At 40.7% G+C, this 18,424-nt stretch overlaps 1 protein-coding gene across 7 annotated transcripts in view; it reads right to left on the bottom strand.

Annotated features, from left to right (window-relative positions):
• Positions 1 to 17,219, bottom strand: part of LOC122751573 (zinc finger protein 883-like) — a 62,787-nt gene extending 45,568 nt beyond the window's left edge. For 6 of the 7 annotated variants that reach the window (XM_043998665.1, XM_043998667.1, XM_043998666.1 and 3 more), the window contains exon 1: positions 17,042 to 17,189. The gene's annotated coding sequence lies outside the window, so the exon portion shown is untranslated. Of the gene's footprint in view, positions 1 to 17,041 lie in introns of all 7 variants that reach the window. The other variant, XM_043998663.1, reaches the window with a different exon arrangement.
• Positions 17,220 to 18,424: the final 1,205 nt, after the last annotated feature.

The raw sequence follows: 18,424 nt of genomic DNA, 5'->3' as shown, positions 1-18,424 counted from the left end.
AGTACCAGAATAATGGTGACCAAGGTCCCTCTCAGAGGAGGGCACAGGATTGACGGGGTCTTGGGGAGGAATGGAACATAGATAATGAAAGCCATATATTCCCAGATCCAGATTTTTTGAATGCCCTTGTACCAATCCATTCACCTCCCCAGAGTAAAGAACCACATGTCACCCTAAAAGTGGGGGAGACTTATTATGATTGTCTGCTAGACACAGGAGCCTCTAAATCAGTGTTAGTAAGCAAACCAGATGCTGGGTGTAGACCTGTAGGATTTTTGAATGTAGTGGGAGTCTCAGGAAAGAGCCAGAGAGTGGCAAAATTGAATCCTCGCATGGTATCTATGGGGCCCTTAACAGTAGAACATTCATTTTTACTCATGCCTGATGCCCCTGTAAATTTATTAGGTCGTGATCTCCTTTGTAAGCTTAGAGCAACCATATCTTGTGCTCCAGATGGGGCTGTCTCCCTACAATTGCCAGAGGATACTGTTCATTTATTACCAATTTTACTTACAGAAGCTCAAGGAACAGCAGGGGAGGTATCCAAAATCCCCTCTGACATTCCTGAGTCTTTATGGGCCTCATCCCCTAATGAGGTGGGGCTCCTTAAGTCTGCCATGCCTGTTACCTTTAAAGTTAAGGGGGGGCCACCCCCCTCCATTCCACAGTATCCATTGTCTAGGGAAGCAATAGAAGGGATCACACCTATAATTGAGGCTTTGAAAAGCCAGGGTATTATTATTCCATGTCATCACTCTCCATGCAATACTCCCATTTTGCCAGTTAAAAAACCCAAGCCTGGGCCAGATGGTAAACCTGTTTATCGTTTTGTGCAAGATCTTAGAGCGATTAATAATTATGTTATTCCTAGACATTCTATAGTCGCAAACCCGGCTACAATAATTTCATCAATTCCCTATGAATCTACATGTTTCACAGTGGTAGATCTCTGCTCTGCCTTTTTCTCCATACCAGTACATGAGGACTTCCAATATTTATTTGCTTTTACCTGGAAAAATAGACAGTGGACCTGGACTAGACTCCCACAGGGATTTGTAGACAGTCCCACATTATTTTCCCAAATTTTACAGCAGGATCTGGCCTCTATTACCTTTAAAGGCTCCACACTAGTACAATATGTTGATGACTTACTTTTGGCCTCTCCTAATGCTGAAATTTGTCAGGAAGATAGCCGTCACTTACTGCTGGAGCTGCACAAGAGAGGCCACAAGGTTTCCAAGACAAAGGTACAATGGTGTTTGCCCCAGGTGGAATATTTAGGATTTATTCTGGCTGCTGGAACTCGCTCTGTCTCTTCTAAGCGAGTCCAGGCCATTCAACAACTTTCTGCCCCCTCTACTAAGAAGCAATTAAGAGTCATTCTGGGAGCAGCTGGGTACTGTAGACAATGGATACCCTCTTTTGGTGAAATTACTAAACCTCTCATAGCTCTTACAAAAAGTTCTATTCTAGACATTTTACAGTTGGATCCCCAGCATCTCTCAGCCATAAAAGAATTAAAACGGGCCTTGTTATCAGCACCTGCCCTAGGACTTCCAGATTATAGTAAGCCTTTCACTCTCTTTGTGCATGAACAAAGGGGGGTGGCTTCTGGAGTTCTGACTCAGTCACTGGGGCCTAACCAACGCCCTATAGCCTACTATTCAATTCAGCTGGACCCTGTAGCGGCTGGAGCGCCACCTTGCCTTAGAGCAGTGGCGGCCACAGCCCTTTTGGTAGAAAAAGCCTCTGATTTGGTCCTAGGTAACCCTCTAACTGTGCAATGCCCTCACGAAGTGGAGGCTCTCTTACTACGTCACAGGACACAAGCCTTTTCAGATCAAAGGCTGGCTAAGTATGAAATAACCCTGTTAGGTAATGAGAATATCACTTTAAAACGCTGCACAGTTCTTAATCCAGCAACACTACTCCCTAACTTACCATTCTCAGGGGAAACGTTGCACGACTGTGCTTCTTTAGTTGATATGGCTGAAAAACCCCGTGACGATCTTTTTGATACACCTTTAGAAAATCCTGATCTTGTTCTCTATACAGATGGTTCCTCATTTATGAGAGAGGGAACCCGTTTTACTGGAGCTGCTGTAGTTTCTGATTATGACACCCTCTGGGCAGCTTCTCTGCCTTGCCATTTTAGTGCACAGGCTGCTGAACTTGTGGCTCTTACACAGGCCTGTAATATAGCCAAAGATAAGAGTGCCACCATTTTTACTGACTCGAAATATGGTTTTGGCATATGCCACTTTATTGGTATGATTTGGCGGCAACGAGGCTTTCTAACATCCTCGGGCAAGGCTATTGCCAATGGGGACCTTATCAAGGACCTCTTAGATGCCCTGAAACTGCCTTCTTCCCTAGCCGTTGTACATTGCCCTGCCCACACAGGGAATAGTGATCCTGTTTCAAAGGGAAATGCACGAGCCGATTCTGCAGCCAAGCTTGCTGCATTAGAAGCTCCTGAACATGTATTTAACCTTTCACCTTCTGAGGATATTCCTTTCAACCTAACCTATGACGATTCTGAAGTAGAAAAGTGGAAAAAGAAATTTAAGGCGAAACAGATCAATGGCATCTGGGTGTCTCCGGAAGGTAAGCCACTTCTTCCCCGGAAATTCTACCACCAGGTATGCCTCTCTGTTCACAGAAAAGGCCATTTTGGTACACACGGCATTGTAGACTCTATTAAGAGAACCTGGATAGCACCAGGTGTGACTAATACAGCATCTCGAATCTGCTCGGGCTGCTCCACATGTCAGTCTTATAATCAGTATGCTTTTAAGGCCAAAGCTTATGGAGGGCGTCCTCTAGCATATACACCTTTTGAGCACTTACAAATTGATTATATTACTATGCCAAAAGCAGGACATTATAAATTTTGCCTTGTTATAGTTGATCAGCTCACTCGGTGGGTGGAGGCCTTTCCCAGCCCCCGAGCCACAGCTGCCTTTGTTGCCAAAATTCTCCTTAAAGAGATAGTACCTCGTTTTGGCCCACCAGCCCGCATCGATTCTGACAAAGGCACACATTTCACTGATTCAATTTTATCCCAAATCTACTCTTTCTTGGGAGTGACTCCAAAATTCCACACGCCCTACCATCCACAAAGTTCAGGCCAAGTCGAACGTATGAATAAAGAGCTTAAGAGTATGATTGGCAAATTATGTACTGAAACCCGTTTGAAATGGCCTGATGTTCTACCATTGGCATTATTCTATCTACGCAGTAGACCAAGGGGAGAACTTCATATATCTCCTTATGAAATGCTTTTTGGTCACCCTCCTATCCAAGCTAAAACTCTTTCCCCAGTTTATACATCACTGGTGGGAGGTGATACTTCTGTTGCCTCCTATATACAGGAATTACAGACCAGGCTACGTGAACTCCATGAGGCAGGAGCTGTGGTCCAGGCAGGACCATTAGACTTTTCATTGCATAACTTCAACCCAGGAGATAAAATATATGTAAAGAATTTTCAGAGAACCAGTGGAACCCAACCTGCCTGGGAAGGACCTTTTCAGGTATTATTGACAACTCCTACTGCCATTAAAATTGGTGAAAAAGACTCATGGATTCATTGCTCTCATGTAAAGCCTGCACCATTCATAGGTGAAGAGATTTCAGATAGACCTGAGGTAGACGCTAAAGAAGTAAAAACCCTAACGATAGCAACTGTTAAAGAGCAAAAAGAGTTCAGAGGAAATAGACAGTTCCCATTTGATAATCCCACTGATCAGTTAAATGCTTTGGGACTCAGTCTTCGTAAAGTATCAGGAGATGGAAATTGCCTTTTTAGGGCTTTAGCAGACCAGCTAGAAGGTCACTGTAGAAATCATCTCAGACACAGACAAGAAGCTGCTTCTTATATGATTAACCATAGACAAGAGTTTGAGTCTTTTAGAGTAAATGACTCCCCTTTTGAAGAATATGTTGATGAATTAAAGAAATTTGGAAAGTGGGGAGGAAATGATACAATTGTAGCATTTGCTAAGCAGCATCAGCTGAATGTTGTGGTTCATCAATTAAATCAGCCTTTATTGAAAATCAATGGCACAGACAAAACTGATGCTAGAGAACTCCACATTTTCTACCATAAAGAACATTATGACAGCATTAGAAAGATCAATGACAATTCAGAAACCCCTGCCACTTTGGCATGCAGAGAATTGGGGAACCAGTTAAAACAATGTGGCATACCCCAAACTCTAGCAGCTTAAATACCTTATAATTTAACAAGCATTTCCTTCTACAGGCAAACCACTAAAGCACATGACCTAGTTGTCTGGCCCACCTCAACTATTTTTTTTTATTAATTTTTGTTTTTTTTGTTTTTGTTTTGACTTTTGAAAGGCACTGAAAAGACCTGGAATTGACCACACCTTTAAGTTCTTTAAGAGCACAAAAGGGTGCTTAGCGAATCTTTTGCTTTTTATTTTTTATTTTTGGTTTTGCTTTGGTTTTTTTTTTTACTTTTGTTTCTTTTGCTTTTCTTTAAAACTAAATTTTGTAAACTAAGTGATTATTCAAAAACATTTTAAGTATATGCTGTGGGTGAGGCTATCGGGCCTCAGAAGCTACCAGAATTCTTTTTTTTTTTTTTTACTCTTTCTTTTTGAGAGAACCATGAGTTCTAATGAGTTTTGTTTTATTTATTTATTTTCTCCTTTCTCTTGTATGTTGTTCTGTTTAACTAAAAAATACCAGAAATTGCTTGATACCTCACTGAAAACATTGAATATTGAATCTTGCTAATTGAAGTCTTACTTCTTTTTGATAAATTAATCACCACTTTAAGTATCTGCTACTGTTATACTAGAGAATTCATGTATAAGATGATATGGTTTACTTGCTAAAAGAAGATTATGTAATAATGTCTAATGTAATCAGCTATTTACATTCGTTTATTATTTATATGTCATTATACTCTGGGTATGGTTTGGAATTATTGTATATATCACTAATATATTCTCAGTTATGCAGCATAGCACGCAATTTTTACCATCATACTGTCTTTGGTGAAATTAATGAGATTTCAGAAATATGGAAACATCATTTCAGAGACTAACTTGCTGTGAACTCTGATGGAGGCCCTGGAGAGAATATACTCACCTGTGGCCTAGCACAATCATTGGCTGTCTCGGAACCATGAGATATGGTATGATAACCTTTCCATAACATTTTCAGGTGTCATGAACACATACTAAATTTGGCTTTGATCTAGACACATGGTGGTAAAAAGTGTTACAGATTGCATAACTACCTCAACCCTCTATTAGAAGTCTAAGGATATAAAGGAGGGAATGTAATGGAATTTATTAATTTGATCATTGACAATGCTATGCTAAGGTTTAGTAAAAAATACAGCAATTCAAACAGTTAAAGAAGATAATCCAGCTTTCCAGACCAGAGTCCAGAGTCCAGAATCCAGACCAGAGTCCAGAATCCAGTTTTCCAGACCAGAATCCAGTTTCCTCCTGATGATATCTTACCATTTCAAGAAGACAAGAGAACTCAGAGACTTTATATGAACTGTTTTGCTTTATTAGCTTTTACTATCTCCTTTCTGTTATATACTATCTGTAACATGTACCCTCTGCAGAGGCTCTCCCTTTGCAAGACTGTCAAAGCGTCGGTTCATGAGAAAAAAAAAAAAAATCGCCCCTCTGGACAAAACTTTCCTCTCTTCCTTTTCTATATTGTTGTTCACATATTATTAGTTAGCAATAGTTATTATATTCTTTTTACTGTTCCATCAAGGAAACATTCCGTTTCTTGAGGAAGCAAAGGGGGGAAATGTGGTAAAATATGAAAGTTTTTAACAGTCGGTTAGGATAACTGAAAGACGCCAGTTTTTCAAGGACCACCCTTTTGGGGAGGAGACGAACAGTCCGCCTGCTGCGCACGTCAGACTGTCTGCGGGACTCGACTTCCGGGGTGGAGAGAACGGAAGTGGGGCTTTGGCCTGCTTGGCGGGACTCCTGACGGGGCGGCACAGACGGTCTCTCTCCAAAGGTGGCCTTTTCGGTTTGGTGAGTTTTTATAAGGAATATAGACTAAGCTTAGACTTAAGACGATTTGTATTGTGTTTCTACTTTCCTATCCTTCTAATCAACATCACCTTGTGACTACCATAACAATAAATAAAAAGGTCTATCTAGAAAACCAAAAGCTTCTTCCATTTACTAGTTTGGGAGATAAATTAAGGGAAAGGTTAAGTAGGGGAGATTTATGATCTAATATCCAATTTTAAATCTCACAATTGTTTGAATTGGGTGAGACTGAGAAACTAAGTACCTACTTAAGGGTGATTGCATGGAAACCACGCCTGGCTGGCCCTGAGTGATGTGTTGTTCTCAGAGGTGGTGTGCTACTGACGTCAGCAAGAGACCACTCTCAACCAATCAGCTTGAAGGACCTCCCCTTTGGGGGAGGGAGGCAAGAACTAGGAAGAAGAGGCTCATTGGCTGAAGCGGTCTGTTTTCATGGAAGAACTAGTGTGGCAAAACATGGGAGAAAAAGGAGGGTCCCCCTGGTCATCCAGGACTTTTGGTGTGGAGAGGGATTTCACATGGGCTGCTAGGAAAGGAAGTTTGTTGTTTTTTTTTTCCTCTGGCTATACTGAATAGATCCAAGCTAGGATTTTCCATGCTATAAGGAATCTGTTCAAAATCTCTTTCTCTCTCTTCACTAACTTATAATATATTTTAATAAATCCTTAAAAGCCTACTTTCTTGCTGAATTTATCAGTGATTTTAGACAGCTTCCCCAAAAAAACTGGGGGGGGCAGATTAGAACCCACATTAGATTTTAAACAACACAGTTTGGCTGACCACAAAGAGGAAAGCTGAACCTCAATCTTCTGAGCTTCTGGTTGGGTAAGAAATTTTCCCTCCCCTGTCCCTTTCAATTTGAAAGTACTGCTAAGTATTGGCTGTTTTCCCTTTAAATTTTCAAATGGATTTTTAAAACTTCCTAAGTACCCCTTTTCTAACTTTAGCTTGGCTAATCAGACAAGAAGGGGAAAATGTCATGTTGACCCTTGGTCAGTTTGAATTTAATGAATACTTTTTTATTCCTATTCTTAGTTTTGCCAGGCTTTGTTATGTAGTTTGGAAAGTTCAGAAGGTCATGAAGGAAATTAGAATGAGTGAGATTCCCCAGGATTCTCCATTAGGATTGCTACTCATGGATTGGAATAAGGGAAAATTTGTAGCAAAAACAAACATGACCAGAGGAAAGCTTATCAAACTGTGTTTTATGTGGCATAAGGCATTACAGGAAGAATGGCCCAAACATGGGTCATTTAATCCCCAAACATTGAGGCATTTGCAAAGAATTCTATGCCAATGTCCACCTGAACATTCACTTTATTGGAAAATCTGGGCCAGAGCAAGCAGGTATTATGATACTGGGGATATAGGACAAGGAGAATCCAGGCCCCAGCTTAAATCTGAGTCTGTCTCTCAGACTGACACAATAAATGACCCAACTCAATCCAAGTACCTTAATTGCAAGGCCTCTCAGACTGAAATTCCAAATGACCCAACTCCTATTCCCTCTCCCTCTATTTCCTCCATGCCAACCAAACAAATAAATAAGTAAATAAATGATTCCCCTGTAGAGGAGACAGAGATCAAAATTTTTCCCCTTCAAGAGATCCTCACTCATGGTCAAAAAGGTGCTATACGTAAGCTTAGACATACATACTTTTTGTGCCCAAAGATTTGATTTCATGGAAATAAAATATGCCTAAATTTGATGAGGACCCCACAGCAGTTATCAGCTAGTTTAGGGCAATTTTTAGAGCATATCAGCCCACTTGGAATGATGTTACTGATGTCATAGAAACAATACTATCCCCAGGGGAAAGAGCTGATATAATAGCTGCAGGAAATTCCTTAGAAACATCAGGAAAAGTTGCTATTGGATGGCCTTTTAGAGAACCCTGACTGAGATCCCAGTATCCCTGAACATTTTGATAAGTTGCAGGAAGCAAGGGAAACATTGAAGGCAATGGAATCCCGTGCTAGAAAGACTGATAACTGGCAAAAATGTTTAGATAAAGTTCAGGAACCTAATGAGAGACCTAATAGATTCTATAACAGACTGGGTAGGCATGCCAGGCAATATGCTAGACTAGACCCATTAGATGCTAGAGATGCCCATGTTATCTATTCTCATTTTATACACCAGTCCTTACCAGAATTACAGAAATATTTGAAAGGCATTGTCCAGACTGGAGTAGTTTGAGTCCTGACAGACTTAAAGAAATAGCAACATATATTTATGAAGGAAATGAGAGGGAAGAAAGGAACAGACAGGGCATTTTTGCTCCAGTACAGGAAACAACAAGGCAGCAAGACCGGCAGTTGAGAATCACTATCAACCCCCTAGATTTTGCTATTACTGCAATAAACAGGGGCACATAATGCGGTACTGTAGGATCATGCAAAGGGAGATAGAGAGGCAGAACCAAAATAGATATAGATATTCTCAGGGGGGTACAGAGAGAATAGATATAGATCTTCTCAGGGGGGTACAGAGAGGCAGAGTCAAAACAGCTATAGGCCTTTTCAGAGAGATATAGAGGAGCAAAATGAGAAGTTACAGACCCTCTCAAAGGGGTACAGATCAGAGAGATATAGAGGACTGGTGGTGTCGGGGAGGGGAAAGGACAGTAGAATCTGAAGACTTTACCTTTCCAGATCCTGGAGTTACTAACTGGCCTCTAGGGTTTGTGCCTCTTGTTCTGTCTGTCAGACTTATAATCAATAGGCCTTCAGGGCTAAAGCTTATGGAGGGCGTGCTTTAGCATATACACCTTTTCAGCATTTACAAATTGATTCAGGAAGTTATAGTTGATCAACTCACTCAGTGGTTGGAGGCATTTCCCAGCCCGGGGGGCACAGCTGCCTTTGTTGTCAAAACCCTCCTTAAAGAGATTGTTCCTGGCTTTGGTCCACCCGCCCACACTGATTCTGACAGAGGCACAAACTTTACTGATTCTGTTTTATCCCAAATTTACTCTTTCTTGGGAGTGACTCCAAAGTTCCATACACCCAACCACCCACAAAGTTCACACCAGGTAGAAGGTATTAAGAGCATGATGGGCAAATTGTGTGCTGAAACTCATCTGAAGTGGCCTAATGTTCTCCCCTTGGTACTGTTTTATCTGCGCAGCAGACCAAGAGGAGAGCTACATATATCACCTTCTGAGATGCTTTTTGGCCATCCCCCCATCCAAGCAAAACCTTCCCCCCCTCCCCCCCTCCCATATACATCAGTGGTGGGGGGAGATTCCTCTGTTGCTTCCTATATAAAGGAATTACAAGCCCGGCTACGTGAACTCCACGAGGCAGGAGCAGCAGGACAGGCTGGCCCCTTGGACTTCTCCTTACATGATTTGAGACCAGGAGACAGTGTATATATCAAAAATTTTCAGGAGACTAGTGGGACCCAGCCAGCTTGGGAAGGTCCTTTCCAAGTACTGCAACAACTCCAACTGCCATCAAAATCAGAGAGAAGGACTCTTGAATACATTGCTCCCACATAAAACTAGTACCAGGACATGTAGACCATTGAATTTCATGGTCTCTTATTCTTCCATGTATATTTTGTTCTATTTATCTATCTCTCCAACTTTGAAACAATGCAAGATGGTTTTGATTTCATAATACAATATAAATTCTGGGACTATTGTGCTCCCATATTCTAATTTTTTTTCCAATTGATTATTTGATCAAATTCTATAAAGCATTTCCCTGGCAAATTGGTTGCCATGGCAAGTGAAAATTAATTCTAGAAGCATTATTTTTGCTAAGCATTTTTTTAAAAAGTCAGTTCAAATGTTACAGAAGGTTTCTTTTTATGCCATTGTATCTACATTTTGAAATCAATAGTATGAGTTTATTTTCATAGAGATTTTCATTCTTTTTAGATTGTGTTTCAAGCCAATTTTAATTTCATTGTTTTTTTTATTCTTCCATGTGTATTTTGTTCTTGTAAACTGTTTTTTCAACTGATTATTTGATCAAATTATATAAAGTATTTCCTTGGTGAATTGATTACCATGACAAGTGTAAATTAATTCTAGAAATACTATTTTTACCAAAAAACTATTATTATTTGGAATTATTGTAAATTGTAACTTATATTCTGAGTCAAAGCAAATTCACATTTTTTGCAATGTAATATGCTATATATATAAAGTTTAAGTATGATTTATATTTTGAAGAACTTTCACTGTTTAATTTGTCCTCTGGACAAAATTTCCCTTTTCTGCCTTTTCTATATTGTTATTAACATATTGTTTGTTAGCATAGGGTATTATATTCTGTTAATTTTTACTGCTTCATCAAGGAAACAGTCCATGTTCCTCAAAGAAACAAAGGGAGGAATGTGGTAAAATAATGGAATTTGGCAGACTGATTGGGATGAGCCACACCTGGCCTGGCCTGAGTGACATATGCTGCTGATGTCAGCAGGAGAAACCACTCTCCACAGGCAATTTGAAGGACCTCCCCTTTTGAGGGAGGGAGAGTAAATGCTCGCTGAGGGGAATGCTCCTTCCTTCTGGTTGTGGGAGCTGTGGGAGCGGGAAGATAGAGGTTCTTTCTTAGCAGTTTTGTCCTATGGGCCCTGACTGCAAAGCTGTTTCCCATTGAAGCTATGGACCCCAGGTGGTGAGTTAACATACAAGCCCTGCTCTTTTGAATGAGCTGAATTGGAAGCAAGATTAGGGATTGTATAGACTTAGGTTAGAGTTAGGGGGATTATCCATTTTTCTTTTTCCCTATTCCCTTGTCTTTGATTTTATTAATTTCACCTTTGCTGTTTATTTTATTGCCATTAATAAAACCTGATTCATTTGTGGAAAAGAGGCTGTTAGGCTCCTTTCTTATTGGCCTGGGAGAAATATCTAAAAAGGCAATCTAGAAGGGAGGGAGTTTTGGACCTAGAGGTCCCTCCTTATTTCCAGGACCCCAATATTATGGCAAGCCACTCAATTAACTCTCCCTATATCAAATTTGGCCCCAACAGTACCAATTCCAAAAAATAATAATAATAATTGGGAAATTTCTAACATGGTATTAATTTTGTTGAACTCATCACTTATGTAAAAGAAAGCTTTATGAACATTACATTATTGAACAGAAACAAGAAACCTATTGTGATTCTAGATTTCTAGATGTTACAACCCAAACTAGTATTGAGGGTTTATATCACTGTTCTGATGAGAACATATATCAGCATATGACACAGGAGAGAAAGGTAACAGAATTACTTACAAGTGTTCCTATACTAAAGAGATCTTGCATCTATGTTTACTAAAAAGATGATCAATGATATCTGTAAGTTAAGGAAAATTATCACATTTTGGCCCATTTGTACTATTTGTCCATGCAGTATATATTCTTTCTATAGAAACCCTAAGAAAAAATAGTCTTGTGCAATCAATTGATTTTAGAGCTTTTCACTCTAAGTTTATGTTCCAATTGATTAATTATTGGAGGATAGAAATTATACATTAATCAATGTTACTAATTATAATTATGTAATTTATTTACAATTGTAATTATGTTTATAGTGATATTTTAAATTGTTATATTATATACCCTATAAAGAACCTAATTCATGTTCTGTGTTATCACTGTTGTCCTCAATATTTAAATCTATATGAGACTTCGATTATTGGAAGTTATTATTTAAGACATTTGGGGACTGTTCATTTTAGTTTTCTGAGTCTAACTTCAGGTATGATCATCAAGGGATGCTATTGAGGCAATGAATGAGTCATGGTACCAGCAATCCTAAGGGATTTTACATCTGTGAATTGCAGGTGGTAGAAATGTCATGGGAAAGGTTGGGAGAATAACTCAGCAATGGTCGAGGTAGGATTCTTCTGACTTCTTGTCCCCAGATGTGACATGTGGAGCAGATCCCACCTAGCTCATTTTGAGCCTGACTCAATGCATCTGGCTATCTGCATAATTTCTGCCTGTAGTTGTCCTGGATATTGGGAAAGAATATCTTCTCTGTTGTGTAGTTTATTTCCCTAATCTTTTGTGGTAACTTCTAATAACCATGTCAGATGTCATGTGGTGATAAAATATTGGCGTTAGTGTTGATATCTGTTATTAGCTATGTTAGATATTTTATTTCTCATAATGGTATGAGGATGATTAGGCGAATGATGCAAAGAGTGGTGGAATCAGGATGTGAATCTGTTAGTTAGTGTCACACTTGTTTTAGTCCTATGTTAAAGGAAGATATGACAACATAACTAACTTTTGATTTATTATGCCTTAAAAGAGACATCCATTCTTGTTTGAGGTTATTTATTTAGATGTGGCTAAAAGTTTAAATTATTTCAATAAGTTAATTATTTACTACTCTGAAGTTGATCATTTAATATTCTTGTATATCATTCTTGAATTCATTTTACAACTGAAGTTATTCCAACAACTTTTATATATAATTTCATTTTTTATATTGAAGCTTGTGTTACCATTAATCAATCCTGTCAGTTTTTATGTAAATTATTCAGGTGATATTATTAATAATGTTGAGGGGGGAAATTGTTGAGTAATACTTCGCAAATAGCACAGCCTACTCACAAGAGGGTACTACTTCCAGATTAGTTCCCTCCTCATGGTTTTTATGGATTGTCTCATCATTTAGCAATAGAGGCTTATCTTAATTACTTGAGGAGCTTTTTCTTGTTAGCGCTTATTCTTGTTTAAATAATTGTGAACTGCTGTACTCAATTTGCTAAATGTTAATGTGTCTATAAGTTATATGTGATAAATGTTTTCTAAGTGTATTTCTTTAGGCATGAACTCTTCCAAGATATTACACATATTTCAGATCCTATTTATTTTCCTGAAATATCATCTTCTGTAAGTGATAAAACTACAACCTGTTATTTTAGACATCTATGATTAGTTATCCGATATCCTCATTGTGGCAGGAGCTGCGGCTCCCGTACTGGACTGCACAGCCACACTGTGGCCTGTGGCTCTTCAAGGCGCTAATCTATGGTCGTCCGCAACTGGTGGAAGCCTACTAATGATTATTTACTTTATTATCTGGACCCTAATTTAACCTTGGTGGATTTCATCTCATCTATACTGTTTGGACACTTGTACTGCTTGGACTTTATTCTTTCTTCGGTGAGGACAACACACCTATCAAACAGGGACCAGTAGCTGATTCTTCTGCTTCAGATAAACAAGAACCCAGAACCTGACACCTCTGTTTCTAAGTCATCAGAGCTGACCACATCCTTGGATGGCAAGTCTTTCATGACTCTGTTCCTGAACTGGACATTGCTCAATCTTCAAACATCACTGCTACTGCTGTACTTAATACAATGTTGATTGTATGATTTGTGGCAGGGGAGTTCATAGGATGATTTCTATAGAACAACTGTAAAATTAACTCAGTCAGGACTACTTGTTATTGGCAATGATTGTTCCATGGCTGCTAAATGTTATGAGAATCCAGTATTGTTGCAGATTTCAGAAATGTGTTCAGGTTGACTTTTAGTTAAGACCTTTTACAGTAATGAATTATCAAGCTAATGTTATCAATGGTCCACCATATATAAAATGTTTTAAACCATCATTTTATGGAAATCTTACTCATCCTTGCTGTGTTTCTAATTCTGTAACTGTTTACTAATATGGGTCATTCTAGAAGTAGTAATGAAGTTTGAGTTTTGCTATATTCTTTGATTTTGTAACTGTATTTTATAAGTTGTACCCATTCACATTATTTTGATTGTACCCTTGCGCATCAATAGGTGATTGCCCCCTCTGGAAATTTGTGCCAGCCATAGAAGACTTTGGTCTCTGCATTGAATTGTATACATCTTTTAGATTATCAATGATCCAAGAGACAAATTTGAGCATTTATCTTTGGATCAAAGGAGGGATATGAGTGAGAGTTTCCCCAGTCTGTAGAGATTGTGATTCAATGTACTCCGAGTGTTCTTTATTGGCTTAAGCAAATGAAGAAAGTAGGAAAGAAATTGTGTAACATGCTCCTATTGTGAACTTGTCTCTTGACCATCTCCTTTCGTTATGATTAAAGGTCCAACCAAGGTACTAAAAATAGTATCTTCTAAGCTGAAGGGACAAATCAGCATTTGATATGATATACCTGTGGTAAAAAGTTTTAACAGTCGGTTAGATAATGGAGAGACGCCAGTTTTTTTTAGGACCACCCTTTTGGGGAGGAGACCAACAGCATGAGCTACACACACCAGTCCGCCTGCAACGCAGGCCAGATTGCCTGCTGAGCACTCGACTTCCGGGGTGTGAGCTTAAAAGGCAAGGAGAGAACGGAAGTGGGGCCTTTTTTCCTGCTCCACTGGTCTCCTGGCTGCGCTGCACAGACAGACACGGACTGGAGTTTGACTCGGCTCGGCTCTCTGTTAACAGCATGCACTTGACTCGGTCTCTCTCCCCAAAGGTGGCCTTCCGCTTTTGGTGAGTTTTATACGAAATATAGACTAAGCCTAGACTTGAGACAATTTGTATTGTATTTCTACTTTCCTAGCCTTCTAATCAACATCACCTTGTGACTACCATACAATAAAAGCTCTATCTAGAAAACCAGAAGCTTCTTCCATTTACTAGTCTGGGAGATAAATTAAGGGAAAGGTTAAGTAGGGTAGATTTATGATCTAATATCCAATTTATATCTCACATACCTTAGACTTCTGCAAAAAGCCCTGAGAAGAACCTTAAATTGGCTGGCTGCCAGGTATTTGCTTGGCCCTGACTGTCACTGAAAAACATTTTCATGACTTGGGCATGGTGACCACGTTAAAATGTTTCATTCCTATACTATTTGGATCATGTTCTGTGCCATTTCCTATATGCTCTAAAGATGCAATGGGAAGGGCTTACCAGGGTATAAATACCATTGAAGCCCTAGGTTTGGGGGCTTCAAGTCCTAGACCCCAGACCAGCTTTATTTTGAGATAGGATCCCTCTCTCAATAAACTAATTTTCTATGGCATGGAGACTTTGCTGTTTCTTTTCTTCATCAGACTCAGAAATTTTTGCTACAGGAGGCATCATGGAAAGAGCTCTTAATTTGGAGTGATAAGAACTAAGTGTGAATCCCAGCTATTGCCATTATGACCTGGGACAAGTCACTTTACTTTCCTGACTCTCAATTTTCTCACCTATAAAGTAAAGGGGTTGAACTGCATGATATGTAATGTCTCTCTCAACTCTAGTTCTGTATTCCTGCATAGAGAACATTAGTCTAATGATGGCATAGCTAATGGATTGGGAGGGAGGGATAGATAATAAGAGATTATAATAGTGTGAGGAAATGGGGAATGGTCTCCTCTCAATAAGTATACAACAGTCACCATTCAAATTACACTCCTATGGGCCTGTTTCAGGAAAAAGGTCTCCTTCCCCTCCTTCCCCACCACCAAACAAAATCACATGGTTCAGGGAAGCCCTGCGTTGGTCTCAATTAGGTCTGCTCCTGAGCTATGTCCGGTATAAGGGAAGACTGAAGAACTGTTTCTGTATCACCTCCCCACTGGTTAAGAACCCAAAGAATAATTATGGAAATTAGGGTTAGAAAAACTGCGTTCTGGTTAGCTAGTTTTTGCAGATAGATTGTAACCCTTGAGTGATTGACCAGTGATGAAAAAGGGGAGGGTCCATTCCTGTTAGGGACTAGGGTTTAAAAGAGGCCTGCAAGCCCCCATTCTTTTCACCCAACAGATGAACACTGGGTTGCCCATTCTCGCCAGAATGACAATAAATGAGCCTTTGACACATCACTGCCGCTGACTTCCAGAGAATTATTGAGCCGGAGTCGTTTTCCTCACAAATAGCCTCAAGAGGACGGACATGAAAAAAAAAGAAGCATGAAGGCCAGAATGATACTGATGGGAGTAGCAGTTGACAGGAAGATACAGGTGTTAATAGGAGAACTACAAAAGAATGAATGCCTTGAGAGCAGAATTGGCCAAATGGGGGGGGAAAAAAGGTTCCAAAATTCACTGAAGGAAAAAACTCCTTAAAAAGTAGTAGAATTTGACAAATGGAAAAGGAGATACAAAAGTTCACTAAAGAAAATAATTCCTTCAAAATTAGAATTAAGCAAGTAGAAGCTAACAACATGATACATCAAGAAAAACAAAATCAAAAGAATGAACAAAATAGAAGAAAATGTTGTCTTATTGGAAAAAGAACTGACCTGGAAAATAGATGGAGAGATAATTTTTTTGTGGGGTAAGGTGGAGCAATGAGGGGTAAGTGACTTGCCCAGGGTCACACAGCTACTAAGTGACAAGTGTCTGAGGCCCCATTTGAACTCAGGTCCTCCTGAATCCAGGGCCAGTGCTTTATCCACTGCCTCACCTAGCTGCCCCACCCCACCTCCCCATTTGGGGTTTTCATGGCAGAGATACTGCAGGGGGTTGCCATTTCCTTTTTCAGCTCATTTCACAGATGGGGAAACTGAGGCAAACAGGGGAGACTGACTTCCCCGGAGTCACCCATATTTGAGCTCATGAAGATGAGGCTGCAGGCTCCAGCTCTTTAGCACAATCCTGGCATACAGCCTGACCTTGGGCCAGGTGAGCTCCCCCACTCACTCCAATGATCTCTCAAGATGGCTTCTCCTCCTGGACCTTCTGTGACACACACTTGCCATCGTGCATGCTCACAGCTCCCCTCCCACCCCACCCCCACCCCCCAACCCTCAGGTTCTACAGCCACGCAAGGACACGGGATCCGGTGCCCGGGACAGCTCCAGAGGTCGGCTCCCAGCACCCAGGTGCGCAGGACATCAGACCCGGACAGAAGCGGAGCTGAGCACATCCCCCTGCTCTGCTCCCGGGATATGGGCTCCGGGTCTGAGCACACCCCCATACCCTGCCCTGCAGCCTTGCTGAGCCCCTTCCCCTCCCTCTACACATGCGTCCATAAGCAATCCCACACATACGAGACCCCAAGCACCCACGATCCCCAGCCTCTAGCTCACTTACACGCCCACATCACGCCCTTGCTCACACCCTGACTCTTGTCCAGTTGCCCCAGGAGCAAAGCTTCCCTCCATCCCTAGCCCTGGCCAGCCAGGGAGATCTGCGCCTGCGCACCTGCGGCGGTCCAGGGGACAACGCTCAATCTTAGGGAATCCCCTGCTCAGGACCAGTGTAGAGCATCACTGCGCCACTCACTCTTCAGGGATTCTGGGAAATGGAGGCGTAGAACACAACACAGCCGGAAGGATTCCGGGAAATGTAGTCCAGAGACAAGTACCTGGTCAGGTGAAGTGCGTGTAAATCAGAGGAATGGGGGTGGGGTGGGGTGGGGCCGCGAGGAACACGGTTTGGGAAAAAGGCTTCATTAAATTCAACTAATATTTATTAAGTTTCTATTGGGTTCAGGGCCCCATACTAGAGACTGAGGGAATTGGAACTGTCCCTGTGCCCCTAGGTTGGTGATATAGCATAGGCACGCCTGATAAACGAAATGCACAAAGATATGTGACAAGTCAATTAGAGAGGCACAAGAAAAGTGTTTGGTGAGGTCTGAAAGGGAAAGGTAATCACTCATTTAGGGCGTGGGGAAAGGTTCACGGGAAAAGGAGCTTTTGAAACAGGTGTTAAAGGATGCCCAGGAATCCGACATAGGTTAAGGAGGCCACACCAAAGGGAATCCACAAGGAAAGACAGAAGGTTATTTTAGTGGGAATGAAGACGAAAAAGAATACTACATTTTTTTTAAAGCTTGAAAAGGAGGGGGCAGCAAGGTGGCACAGTGGATAAAGCACCAGCCCTGGATTCAGGAGGACCCAAATTCAAATCTGCCCTCAGACACTTGACTTGGGCAAGTCACTTAACTTTCATTGCCCATCCATTTAAGCATTCCTAAAATACCACTTCTTCCAGAAAGTTTTCCCTGATCATGCCCATGCAATGGCCTTTTCTCCTTTATCCCAAATCACAGAATTTGTGGGACCAAAAGGACCATCAAGTTCTACCTACGCATGAAAAGAATCCCAACTTGATCTAATGTGACAAGTGGTCATCTGGGCTTCTGCTGGACAACCATCAATTAGAGCTTTCCCCATCCTGAGGCAGCTCTTTCCACATTTGGATAGCTCTAATTGTTAGTCAGTTCTTTCTGATATCACTCTTGAATTCTCCCCTTTCCATTTTTTTCTCATTGCTTCTAGTTCTCTCCTCTAATTCCAATGGATTAATCAATCAATATGCATTTATTAAGCTTCTGCTACAGTGAAATAAAATAGTTTGTTATTTTTTTGGGGGGGGGTGAAGCAATTGGGGGTAAGTGACTTGCCCAGGGCCACACAGCTAGTAAGTGTCAAATGTCTGAGGCCAGATTTGAACTCAGGTCCTCGTGAC

This window comes from Dromiciops gliroides, chromosome 3 (genome assembly GCF_019393635.1).
Source record: "Dromiciops gliroides isolate mDroGli1 chromosome 3, mDroGli1.pri, whole genome shotgun sequence".
Classification (NCBI taxonomy): domain Eukaryota; kingdom Metazoa; phylum Chordata; class Mammalia; order Microbiotheria; family Microbiotheriidae; genus Dromiciops; species Dromiciops gliroides.
Note: the sequence above shows the minus strand (reverse complement) of the source record. Positions and strands in the feature narration are given on the sequence as shown.